Source organism: Rutilus rutilus, assembly GCF_951802725.1.
Source record: "Rutilus rutilus genome assembly, chromosome: 25".
Taxonomy (NCBI): Eukaryota; Metazoa; Chordata; class Actinopteri; order Cypriniformes; family Leuciscidae; genus Rutilus; species Rutilus rutilus.
The window spans coordinates 28,797,463-28,809,604 of record NC_140229.1 but is presented as its reverse complement, the minus strand read 5'-3'; the positions used below and the strand labels follow the sequence as shown (position 1 = coordinate 28,809,604).

Sequence of the window (12,142 nt, the reverse complement as noted above, 5' to 3'; positions counted from 1 at the left end):
CCTCTCAACACTGCACTTCTCGATCTTTCCCAAGAAAAGCTCACGCCACGAATTATCAACGTCACAGCTTACATGCTCACACTCCTGTAGAACGCTGCTTTTATATCCTTCTCTCGCATATCACTCGCGTCTTTGTTCTCTCCCACAGGTGCGGCCAATCTCTAATCAATGTGAGCTGTCTCGAGCTCATGCGCACTAGCCACCGGAATCAGACTCGGGGTTTCCGGAAAGACGTCTGGGGGGAAGGGGGAACAACAAAAGAAAAGTTCCGGCTTTTAGTCACCCCGTGACAGTAGCAGCACTGGCAGAGTGTGAATACGAAGATGATCACACTGGCGAGGACACATCCACGGAACGTCCAGTCCCACCAGGTATAAGCATACCTTGCTGAGCGGGTAGAGGAGCTGGACAGGATTTCTGCAGTCTTTCTCGCCAGATTCGCTTCCACTTGAGCTTGGTTGAGATGGTACTCAGTCTGTAAGATGATTTCTTGCACCAAGTCCATTGTTTTGACCAAAGCTTGAGTGCTCTGTTCATAAAAAGTGTCCTCCCACCAGGGAGAAACGTCCACGTCCATCGGTACCTTCCCCAGGATGTTTATCTGACCCATTGAAAAGTCCTCTTTCACTTCCAAACAGAACGTGTGGTTCGCAGGGCAGGTCAGACCTCCATAGGAGAAGGAATTCATCTCACTGACGACGCACCACTGTGTGTGAGACACTTGAACAGCATCAGAATGACCATGCAATGACTTGAACATTAATGAGCTTAGAATTATTTGAAGAAAAGGGTTGTAGAGTGTTACAGGTACAGATAATGTAACTAGATGTTTCATGACAACAGGTGCGAGTGGTAAACAAGGTTTCAGTGCCCTTCAAAGTCATATACCCTGTCAGATGATCCCATTTTATAATTTGATCCCTCACTACCACGCCAATAGAGCGTATGGTAGTGGAATTTAGATAAATTTGATCTGGGTGAATTAGAGGGAAAGTGGCAAAGAACCCAATACAGCCAGTACATTCATTTCCAGTATACATCATTAATGTTGAAAGCAATTCAGAATACTTAATATTTTTCATTCTTTCTGATGCAAGCCATCTATGCAGATCTAAAATTTCAATAAGATCATTTAAAACATGCCTAGGTGTTTTATGGAGACGAAGATCTAAAATTTCTTGTCTTGCTGCAGTAAACAAATCTTGTGCATACAATCTACAGGCTAAGTCATGCTCGATGGTACGGGTCTGATTGAAAATTGATTGACTGGTCGTCAGAAGCGCCTGCGCTTCAGATCTGACCGCTTTGATAATGTTTTCGTTACTATTGGTGATGTGTTGAAAACCAGTAGCTACCTGATTTGCCAACCAAGTTGAATATTGAGATTGACCTGTTATTTTGTAAGTGTTGGATATAGAATTAACTGAGCCAAAAAGGCCTTCTATATTTCCAAACAGGTCTCGTTTGGTACGAGCAGATGGAATTTGAACTGCAAGTCTGTTTTTGTAATCAGAAATTAAATCATCGATGCGTGACTGTAGCCATGTATACGTCTTATCATTAAAGTTGCAGTGTTTTACATAAGCAGATAACACATTAGAGATGTTATACGTGACATGTGTTATCACAAGATTGACATCATGTAGTAAAGTCTCATTTACATTTCCTTTGATTATGCCCCCTGGAGGGGTGGTATACAATTTCGGACACTGTGTGGGTTTTTTGTAACCGCATGTGGTTAAGTTAAAGCAATGGTGTAAAGTCCATGAACAATTGTGAGGGCTAGTGAAATTATCCATGTTTGCCTCACATTTTCCCACACAGTATGTTCCTTCTTTTCGGCCAGTCCAAACAAATGTTTTCAAGTTATTGTTAGACACCTTATTTGTTAGATTGAAAAGAAGTTCAGTAAACTTGAAATGTGTATTGTTATGTGTTGTAGTGTGTGTGCACCTATATGTGGATGGTTGGAGATCCTTAGTGGAATAACATTTTTTTGGATCTCCGCCATGGTTGTTATTTTCATATAGTGTGTGCATGTTACCAATATTTGAATCTGGGAATTCTTCAAGTTGGTACCAGGCGGTAATATTGTGGTGAAATTGTGGGGCGCGTGTGTAGCTTGTGAAGTTTTTGTCTGGAAGATGGGTAGAACCTGTCTTACAGCATATTTTTGTTGCACAATTTGGTTCCGGTGCTAATCCGGGGGGCCATGTGACTATTTCTTTGTATGTGACTGGAATGTATGATGTGGATGGCCCCTTAATATATTTCCATACCCATCTACCGCATCCTAAGGTGTGTGCGAGTGTGACTCGTTGTCCCAATTCGATGCAGGTGGGTCCGGACACTGTCCTGGCATCTGGCCTCCATGGAATTGCGACGACTGTCCTATGAAGGAAAAAGATCACAATTAATTCAATGAACCTTTGAACCGTTTACATTGGGACATGTGGTACCATCTTAATTTTCCTCTGATAGTCACGGCCACGCAACTGTTGCAAACAGCTTTAATTTCATAGGGCCCGTGCCATCTTGGGGAAAATGCGTTTTGTTTTACAAAAACGCGTACCATCACAATGTCTCCTTCTGAAAATGTTGTTTCAGAGGTTGGGTTAAATTGTGCATCATTTGTCAGGTCTGACTGCTGTTGTTTCAGTCCAGCCTGGGCGTGCAGCACCTTCAACCTTTCTTGCAATTGCACCAACACCGTCTGCTGAGTTGCGAGCATGAGGGGCCCCAGGTCTGCTGGGGAAATTTCTGGATCAATGGGTAACTTCATCACCCTTCCAGTCATAAGCTCATATGGGCTGATGCCTGTAGCTTTTGATGGGGTTGCTCGCAGCACAGTCAGAACAGTGGGTAAAGCATCACTCCACCTGTTTTGGTGTTGAGCTATTTGCTTAGCAATATTTTCTTTGATGGTGCGGTTCGCACGTTCAACCATACCAGAGCTTTGCGGCCTGTATGAAATGTGAAATTTTGCTTGATGTTCAGAATTTTGCGCATATTTTTCATGACTTGTCCAGTAAAGTGAGACCCTTGATCTGATTCAATTTGAATGGGTGCTCCCCAAAGAGGAATGATTTGGTTCGCCATCACACGTGCCACGGTGTTTGCTGTATTATTGCGAGTGGGAATTGCGTCAACCCATTTTGAGAATTTGTCAATTATCACGAGGCAATAGCGATACCCTCCCTTGGCACTGGGAAGCGGACCAATGAAATCCAATTGTAAGGACTCCCAGGGCCCTTTTGGTGGTTCTGGTCTGCGTAGGTTTGTTCGACCTAGCTTTCCCTGGTTAATTGTTGCACACACCAGAGAGGCATAGCACCATCTTTCAATGTCAGCTGTCATTCCTTGCCACCAAAACTGTTTTTGTATCAACTGTGCTGTTTTTGTAGCCGATACATGCGCATAATCATGATATAATTTGATTATTGGTTTTTGGAGGGCTTCTGGAACGACAAATTTCCCATCTCGGATTACTATGCCTTCAATTACGTTCACCATCTGATCATGTTTCAAATGTGGCACAAGTTCTTCATCAGAGACCCACAGATCTTGTTGATACTGTTTGAGGTCGATGGGTGTGACTTGTGCAGCACTTGCTACAGAAACAGAGGTTGTCTCGTTTTGCCAACGGTCGCCTTTCACTGCTGCCAGCTTTGCCAATTGGTCAACAATGTTATTGTTTCTTTCATGCACATCTGGATTTTTGTTAATGTGCGCGCGCACTTTTACCACGGAAATGGAGTTTTCTCGCGCTTGTACAGCTTGCCATATCGCAGTTATGGTGTTGAAATGTTTTATGGGCGTTCCAGCAGAAGTGAGGAATTTTCTCAATTGCCATTGTGCCATAAAATCAGTTACGACGCCGAAAGAATACCGACTGTCAGTGTGCACGCAGAGCGGTTCAGGGTGTGCCTTGATTGCTTCTTGCAATGCAATGAGTTCAGCTTCTTGTGCGGATATGTTAGCTGGTAGTTTAAACAATAATTGCCGTTTAGCATCTGTCTCGGGAAGATGAGGGGTCCACACTGCACAGCCAGTATAGAAATGACCATTTTGACAGAATCGAGACCCATCAATATACACATGCACTTGGCCTGGAAGTGGCTCGTCATGGACAAGGCTTTGTGCCTCTTGTTTGGGCTGGCATGTGTGCGGGTGTCCCTCAACATCCCCGAGCAGATGTGGCAAAATTTGTGTGTTTTTTGTTGTGATTTCGTGCGCTTGAATGTCTGCTAGCCATCTCGCTAATCTTTGGGAGGAAACTCCCTTTATTCGGCCCTGTAACAGCATTCGTACAGGCGTGTGCATTGTGTGTATAACCACAGATTGGAAACCTACAATGGGTTCTGTTGTTTTTAGCATCCAATGCACCGCAAGCACATGCTGTGTACATGGGTCGAATCCTTGTTCGACCAGAGCTGTAGTAAGTCAAGTCAAGTATATTTGTATAGCGCTTTTCACAATACAGATTGTATCAAAGCAGCTTCACAGTATTAAATTAAAATAATACAACAAGGTTTGTTTCTAGTGGAATTTATTGATAAAATCAAATTAGATATCCCCAGAATATCCCCAACTGAGCAAGCCAAAGGCAACAGTAGTACGCGATTGGACGCAGTTTTCCTCCATATTCCTGAGCTAAGACTCCACTTAGCGTAATTTCATGCGCGTCTACTTGAATGTGGAACCCTTTTGATGGGTTGGGCAAACCCAGGGCGGGCGCGGCGCACAAACGCTGTTTCAAATCTGTAAAAGCCTGTTCGTGTTCATCGGTCCATTCAAGGACATCATTTGGTTTTGTTTTCCCTTTTAAAAGCGAATACAACGGTGCGGCGGTATTTGCAAAATCAGGGATGAAATCTCGTAAATAGTTTGCCGTTCCTAATACTTTTTGCAACGAGTTTAAAGTATAAGGTCGAGGCAGTTCGGCAATGCATTTTTTCCTGTCGTCTGTTAAAGCTCTGTGGCTTTGAGTCAGAGTGTATCCTAAATAGTGTACCTCCCTCTGCGCAATTTGGGCTTTTTCTTTGTTCATTTTAAAGCCTGCGTCACCTAGCATCTGTAACACTTCGTCAACCAGCTGCAAGTGGTTCTCAAGTGGTTCATCTGTGGCTATCAATATGTCATCTACATAGTGAACTACTTTGCCAGTCCCTAATAAGGGACTGAGCACATCTGCCACAGCTCGATGAAAAATGGAGGGGCTGTTGTGAAGGCCTTGCGGCATTCTTTCCCAGGTGTATTGCATTTGATTTACAGTAAATGCCAGTTTCCACTGGTCTTCTCGTTTGACCTTAATAGACCAAAAAACATTTTTGATGTCAAGCACTGTGAACCACGAAGCATTGGTTGAGACTTGTGATAAGATTGTAGCTGGATTTGCCACTATAGCTGTTGCTTTAGGCAGAACTTTATTGAGACGCTGGTAATCAATGCAAATACGCCATTTACCATTAGGTTTTGGAACTGGTAAACACGGAGAATTTGTAGTTGAACAGCATCGCCGAACTATGCCTCTGATCTCAAGTTGTTTCACTATCTCATGAACAGCGACCTCTGCCTCTGGCTTAATGCGATATTGTTTTTGTGGGGGAGGGGGCTCTCCCTCAATGCATACTTCAAAATCCACAAGGCCGCAGTCGTGTTCATGATTAGCCCAAACATCGCTATGTTTGTTGATGAGAAGTTGAATTGGATCTGTACTGGATATGGACATAATGTTTGCCCTGCCTTGAGGCAGGCATTTCTTTGCCGTTTTGTTTGTTTGTACTTCAATTTGTTTTTCAAAGCAATGAATTACAAAGCCATGTTTTCTCATAATGTCCATACCCAATACAGTTCCTTCGCTGTTATCTGGTAAATACCAGAATTGTTCGTTTAACACTACCATGCCTAGATCGAGTTGGACTGATTTTGTTTGAGTTGCTGTCATCAAAGTATCGCCTATACCTTTAATTTGGATTGTTCGCGTGCTTAGTGGTAACGGAATGTTTGTGCAAGAACAAGCAGCTCCGCTATCAATAAGAATGTTAACTAACCGGCCTCCAAGGTTAGCTCTTATTTTGATTCGGTTTCCGCTTGTGACAACACTTCCTATAGCAACGGAGGCCACGCACCCCTATTGGGGATTGTTGTATTTTGCTAGCAGGTTAGCGATGTCTGCTTGGAGGTTCCTGTACGGGTTATTTGGATTTTTAGGTTGTTCTTCCGTTTGTTTTGGGCTGCTCCCTGAGGAGTTGTTTTTTATGATCAAATTCTCTAACCGCTTAAGAATGTCATCATCAGCTTTAGAGTTTACCTTTTGATTATTTTCGGCCCTCCTTAATCTGAAACAATCTTGTGTAACATGATTATTTTTTCTGCAGAAGTAACAGAAGGGTTGAGATTTGGGCTTTAGATCAAATTTTTTGTTTCCTTTCCCTTCAGCTAGCCATTGTGTTGTTGAAACGGACCGAGTTTTGCTTTGCTTGAGTCTAGCTTCTATTTTGGAAGCCCAATTCACCAGTGACCGGTAGGTATTCTCGGATGGATCGGCTCCATGAACGAGCGCTTGCTGTATATGAGGACCTGCATTATTTTTCAGGAGTTGTAGTAAAACTTCCTGATCACGCCGTGCATCTTCTAACCCTGAGTGCTCTTTATAGGTCACCCATAAACGTTCAGCATAAATTTCAAATGGCTCTTTGTTGGCCTGTTTGATGTCTAAAATTCTGTTCCACTCGGCGTGTGTTGGTCCCCTTAACTCTAATAAAGTCTCCCTCAATCTTTCGTAAACCTCATTTTCATCCTCATCTTCCTGTTTGATTATAATTTCTCCAGATCTCAATTCGCGTGACATTTTTGGTTTTAGCTCGTCTGGAATAGTGAGGAGGGCTACTTGCCAAACGTCTCTAGGCTCTAACTTGTACACTGAGGCCTGTAACATTAAGTTGTCCCAGTAGGGCTGAAAAGGGCCTTTCCTTGGCATCATGCCCACAACTTCTTTGTGTTTTGTGCATTCTTCGCAAGTTAAAGGTCGGCTAATGGTAGTGACTTCATCATCTGCGTTAGTCATTGTTTTAAGTACAGCAACTTTTACTGTTTTTTTGAGAACAGTGCCAGATTTACTTCGAGTTCTTATGGGACTGCGGGGCTTCGGTTCTTCGGGTCTATTTGGATAATACTTTTCAGTCGCGGGTTCTGGAGAAAGATCGCGCACTCCCAGACTAGAGCGTGCATTTGGAGTTTGTCTGCGAGTTTCTGTCAGGGATGATTGATCTTGGATGCCGCTCGGTAGAGCTGCTACCATATCATCCTCATCGCTATCACTTTATATATCATCGCCAATTTTTGAATTTATCGCCGCTATTTTAACTGCAGCTATAGGAAAGCCTGCAGAACCGCAGCACTCATCGAGCACGGACGTGTATTGTTTATCTACTTTAAGTTTCTTTTCAAGCTTTTTAATTTGTGTTCCCATCGCGTCGCCCTGTCTTGCCCAAGTTTGTTTATCATACACAGATGCTTCGACCTGTGCTCTGAGTTTTTTCAACTCCTCTGATCGCGCTTTTTCTAGTTCTTTGATGTTTGAAATCACGCGTTCGTTTTCAGCAATAGTTGCCAAATCATTTCGTCGTAGCAAATAGACGATCGCGACCGGAATTTTCCGAAAATGAGATTTAATCTCTAGTTTCCGCCCCTCGGTAGCGTACCAGGCTAAAATTTGCTCATTATTCCAATCAAAATCTACTCCCCCTCCCTCTGCAAAGCGAGAGATTCCATTACATCCTTGTCTACACTCAAACTACCATTTCCCTGATAAGCCATGTTTTTCTGGTTATCTTAGATTTATACCGGTTTTCTGCGGTTCCGGTCTATCCTGGGTATTCCGACCCGTTCTACCAGCTGGAGACAGAGAAGGAGAAGCTCAAACCTCATGCTCCGTTTGGATCTGAATTGTCGCGCCGAAAGACGTCACTCGCCTGAGACTGGGAGATCACGGAGGGCGGTCACCACTTTGTAAGCTCCAATCACCGGTCCAATGACGGCGTCCGGTGTCTTGGTTTGAAGGGAATTCAGCGTGTATGTCTTTTCGGGCGCTTCTGAAAAATCACTTTCATTTATTAAACAGTTGATTTCCAATTTTAATTCTGACTCCATTAATAATTTAATCTGACTCCAATTTTAAGTTTTCTCTTAATAGCTGATCAACCGAGGAATTGTGATTTAATTTGGATCTTTACTATTCTTAACATTCCATACTTTCAGTTATTAATACATTATGGACCCGAATGCCGCTTAGAGATCACGTTGGCCAAATCGTGTTTCTCACGGACACAAACCTGTTAATTCTGATTTTAGTCAGTGGATGTAGGGTTTGCTAATCTACCCCTAAAGTCAGTCGCCTACTGCTTACTGACTAGAGAGTGTAGTTTAATTTAGCCATTTCCATACAACTTGCTAAACCAGTGATAGACAGAAATCAAAAGGTCTCCAGATGACGTGCCTACTGCTCCGTTCATACATGTGCCTTTAGTTTGACCTACCTTAACTAAGATTTTGCGGTAGCACCAGCCTCCTTAAATATACTAAAATAATGATTTCAGAATACTTCAGAATAAATCAAGATGTAACATTTATTTTGCCAGGTAAGGTTAAACATCAATTAAAAGAATTAAGCAGAATACACAATACATAACTGATCAGCATAAAATACAAACATAATTCAAAATGCAATATCAAAAATAGTTTCAAAGAGTCAGCATACCTGGCAATAGAGACACACAGCAACAGTGTGGGAAGTTCTGTTTACAGATGCTTCCTTGAGTGGTTTGCCAATCCCCTTTAAATACCCAAGAGGAACAAAAGAACAATAAACATCTAGCACCCAAATATTTATTCAGCTTTTGCTGGACCCTTTCTCGTGCCCAAGTGGTCACGCCTGAGTTTGGGGGATAAACACAAATGGTTATCTATTATCTTTATTGGGGCATCTCCCACATCAGAAGAACAGGCATTGTTTTCTTTGTTCTGACTGCTCTGCTGCTGCGGGAATGAAACTTCTTTACCACTCGCACCAAAAGTATTTATTTTGACCTCTCATAAAACAACTGGAGACAGTAGGTGTGTGTGTGTGTTTTGCATGACTGAATAAGACCTGGGGGGAAGAAGACAGTGTGAGGAGTCAGGCTCCCAGCATGGGGGGAAGAGACAAGATTGGAGAGGTTGTGTTGTGCTCTGTCCCACAGATCTCTTCTTCAGATTAGTGAGTTTTATTGGTTTATTGCAGGTTAGGATTCTTGAATTCAGTCTTAGTAAAAGTCCATCCTTACAGCAGAACTATACCGAAGAATATTTTACAATAGCATCTTGTATACCCAGGGAGGTACCGGTGTATAAATTACAGGACTATGATGGAGAAATAATACAGGGGTTTTTTTACGAAAAAGAACTCCAAAAAATTATTGTGAGTGATGATAAATCGTTTAAGGTCGAAAAAATTCTCGATAAAAAGCGACGCGGAAAAGCCATGTACGTTTTGGTGAAATGGTTTGGATGGCCAGCAAAATTCAATAGTTGGATTCGCGAAAAACAGGTGATTGATCTTCACTCTCCTTTACAACCCTAGGAGAGTCGCTCGCGTTCTCATTTATACAAAAAAAACATGTCTGAGGAGGAGGGGTTCTACGTCACGCTCCCGTGCAATGCATCAGGCCAAGTATACCCCGAGAATCGCATATCTAATTACAGAACTAGATTGGCAAGAGCTATACATTTAAAAGGATTATGGGAAGTAGCTCTGGTTGAGTTTCACTATCCAAAAACTTGGCATACTTTCAACGAGGAAGACGCTGCTTTTATTATTGAATGCGAACAATGTTTGAACGACGATGAACATAGCAAAGTGCGAGGGGATAATATTCAAACTTTTCGGAAAGACCTAAAAATAAAATACGGGTATTTTGAGGATATTTCAGTATTACTCAAGGAAATAAACGCAACTCTTCCACCGCGGGTGCAGCTCAGGTACGATAATATAAAGAATAAGATATCCCTCAAAACAAATCAGAGAGCATCCCTAACGTTTTACGGAAAGCTAGCCGTTATTCTAGGCTTAAAACCCGGTGTTCCTATAGAAAATCTAAACAGTTCGGATGATCACGAAGACGTGCGCACATACGCACCACATCAGGCTGATATAAGCGGAGGATTTTACACTCTATTTGTATACATAGATATAATAGAATATCAAGCAATCGGTGACGCGTATGTTCCATTATTAGAGACGATACATATTGAACCGACCACTAACAAAGCAGTCAGTGTCAGGCATAACAAGTCTCATTCCGTGCGTCTTAATAAAAACGTCGTATCAGATATCGGGATCGAGATTAGAGACGATCAGAATAAAGACGTACGATTCACCTACGGCAAAGTTGTGACGAAGCTGCACTTTAGACCAGTGAGAAAACATTTGTTTTAAAAATGGCTTATCTCAATCCCTACCAAGAAGATCCCCACCGCTACATATCATATTATCAGGCCCAGACAGGACACGCCCTGCCGGGCTATGCCGGAAGCGGAGTCATGTACGGTTCCGGTTTTGCCTCAGGTATCGGAGGGCTGTTTCGAGGGTTATATCGTATGGCAATTCCGTTTCTAAGAAGGGGTTTTAGTATTGCAAAGCCACACATAAAAGCTGCGGCAAAAAATATAGTAAGTGATGTAGTTACCCCAGAGCCTTGTCAAAATCATTTAATAATAATGATAATACTGAGGGACAGAGCGGTCACGGTCTTATGGTCATGCGCAGAGGGTTGAAGCCCCCTGGGACCCGTATGAGGAGGGGGCGTGGTCACGGTATAAAGAAGACAAGACGCATCACTAAGAAACGCCCAGTTACAAAAAGGAGACGAAGAAGCCGGGCGAAACGTCTCAAAAGATCTACAAGTTTGAAAAGACAAAGCAACACTATCTTCTAAAATCATGTTGTTGATTCATGCAATGTCAGACGAATGTATTAAATCTGAGCTGGATATTTTTACCCTTCCTTTAACTCAGACAGCTATTGAGAAAAACACTTATGTGGAAATCCCGCCTGTGTCAGCGATTAATGATGCTTCTCCGATTGAATTTTTTATCGCAGGGACTGGTGAAGATTACACTGATCTGAATAACACATTATTATATACTCGCGTTAAAATAACTCTCCCAAACGGAGATGATGTGCCGGACGGTGCTCCGGTGGGGCTGATTAATTACCCGGCTTCGACGATTTTCTCGCAGGTGGATGTGTCCCTTGGAGATCGGCTGGTGTCACAATCATCCAGCACTTATCCGTACAGGTGTATTCTGGAGATGCCTATTAATTATGGAAAAGACACCCTAGAGAATAACTTTTCAGCAGGACTGTTTTACAAAGACACAGCTGGGCATATGGATTCAACAGATCCCGCTGGCGCTAATACAGGTTAAACAAAAAGAGCTGCCTTTACAGACGGAAGTAATATTGTGGAGCTACTGGGCCCAATACATAGTGATATATTCTTTCAGCCGAAATTATTATTGAACGGCGTCGATATTCGTATTCGCTTAACTAGAGCAAAAGACGCGTTCTGTCTAATGCTTGGGGACGCGATCGATTATAAACTAAAAATAATCTCCGCATCTCTCTTTATCAAAAGAGTGTCTGTCTCACCCTCGCTCCGTTTAGGACACGCTCAGGCTCTACTGTCGACCACAGCAAAGTACCCTTTCGACAGGGTCTGCGTTAAGAACTTTAATATACCGGCTGGTTCGCGCGTCTCAAACCATGAAAATCTCTTCCTAGGCACTTTGCCGAAATCCATTATAATAGCAATGACGGATAATGATGCTTTTACTGGCGCATACAATAAAAAACCTTTCGGTCTTGAATATTTAAATCTCACCTCAGACGGACTACATATTTCAACACGTCCGTTTCTTCCGCAATTTAATTTAGGAAATGCTGTTAGAGAATATTATCAACTGGTTACCGCCACGGGTAGACATCTGAAGAATCAGTCTCTCGCTATAGACAGGGAGGATTTTCTCAACGGCTACACCCTGTTTGTGCCTATAATCTTACTCCGGATGAAGAGTGTTCGCAGCATGTGTCGCTGATTAA

General features: G+C 42.6%; 1 pseudogene across 1 annotated transcript; it reads right to left on the bottom strand.

Moving 5' to 3' along the window:
- Positions 1-208: 208 nt before the first annotated feature.
- On the bottom strand, positions 209-1,799 carry LOC311285447 (annotated as a pseudogene). Its single transcript has one exon. The product of its transcript is annotated as an uncharacterized misc_RNA (transcript).
- Positions 1,800-12,142: the final 10,343 nt, after the last annotated feature.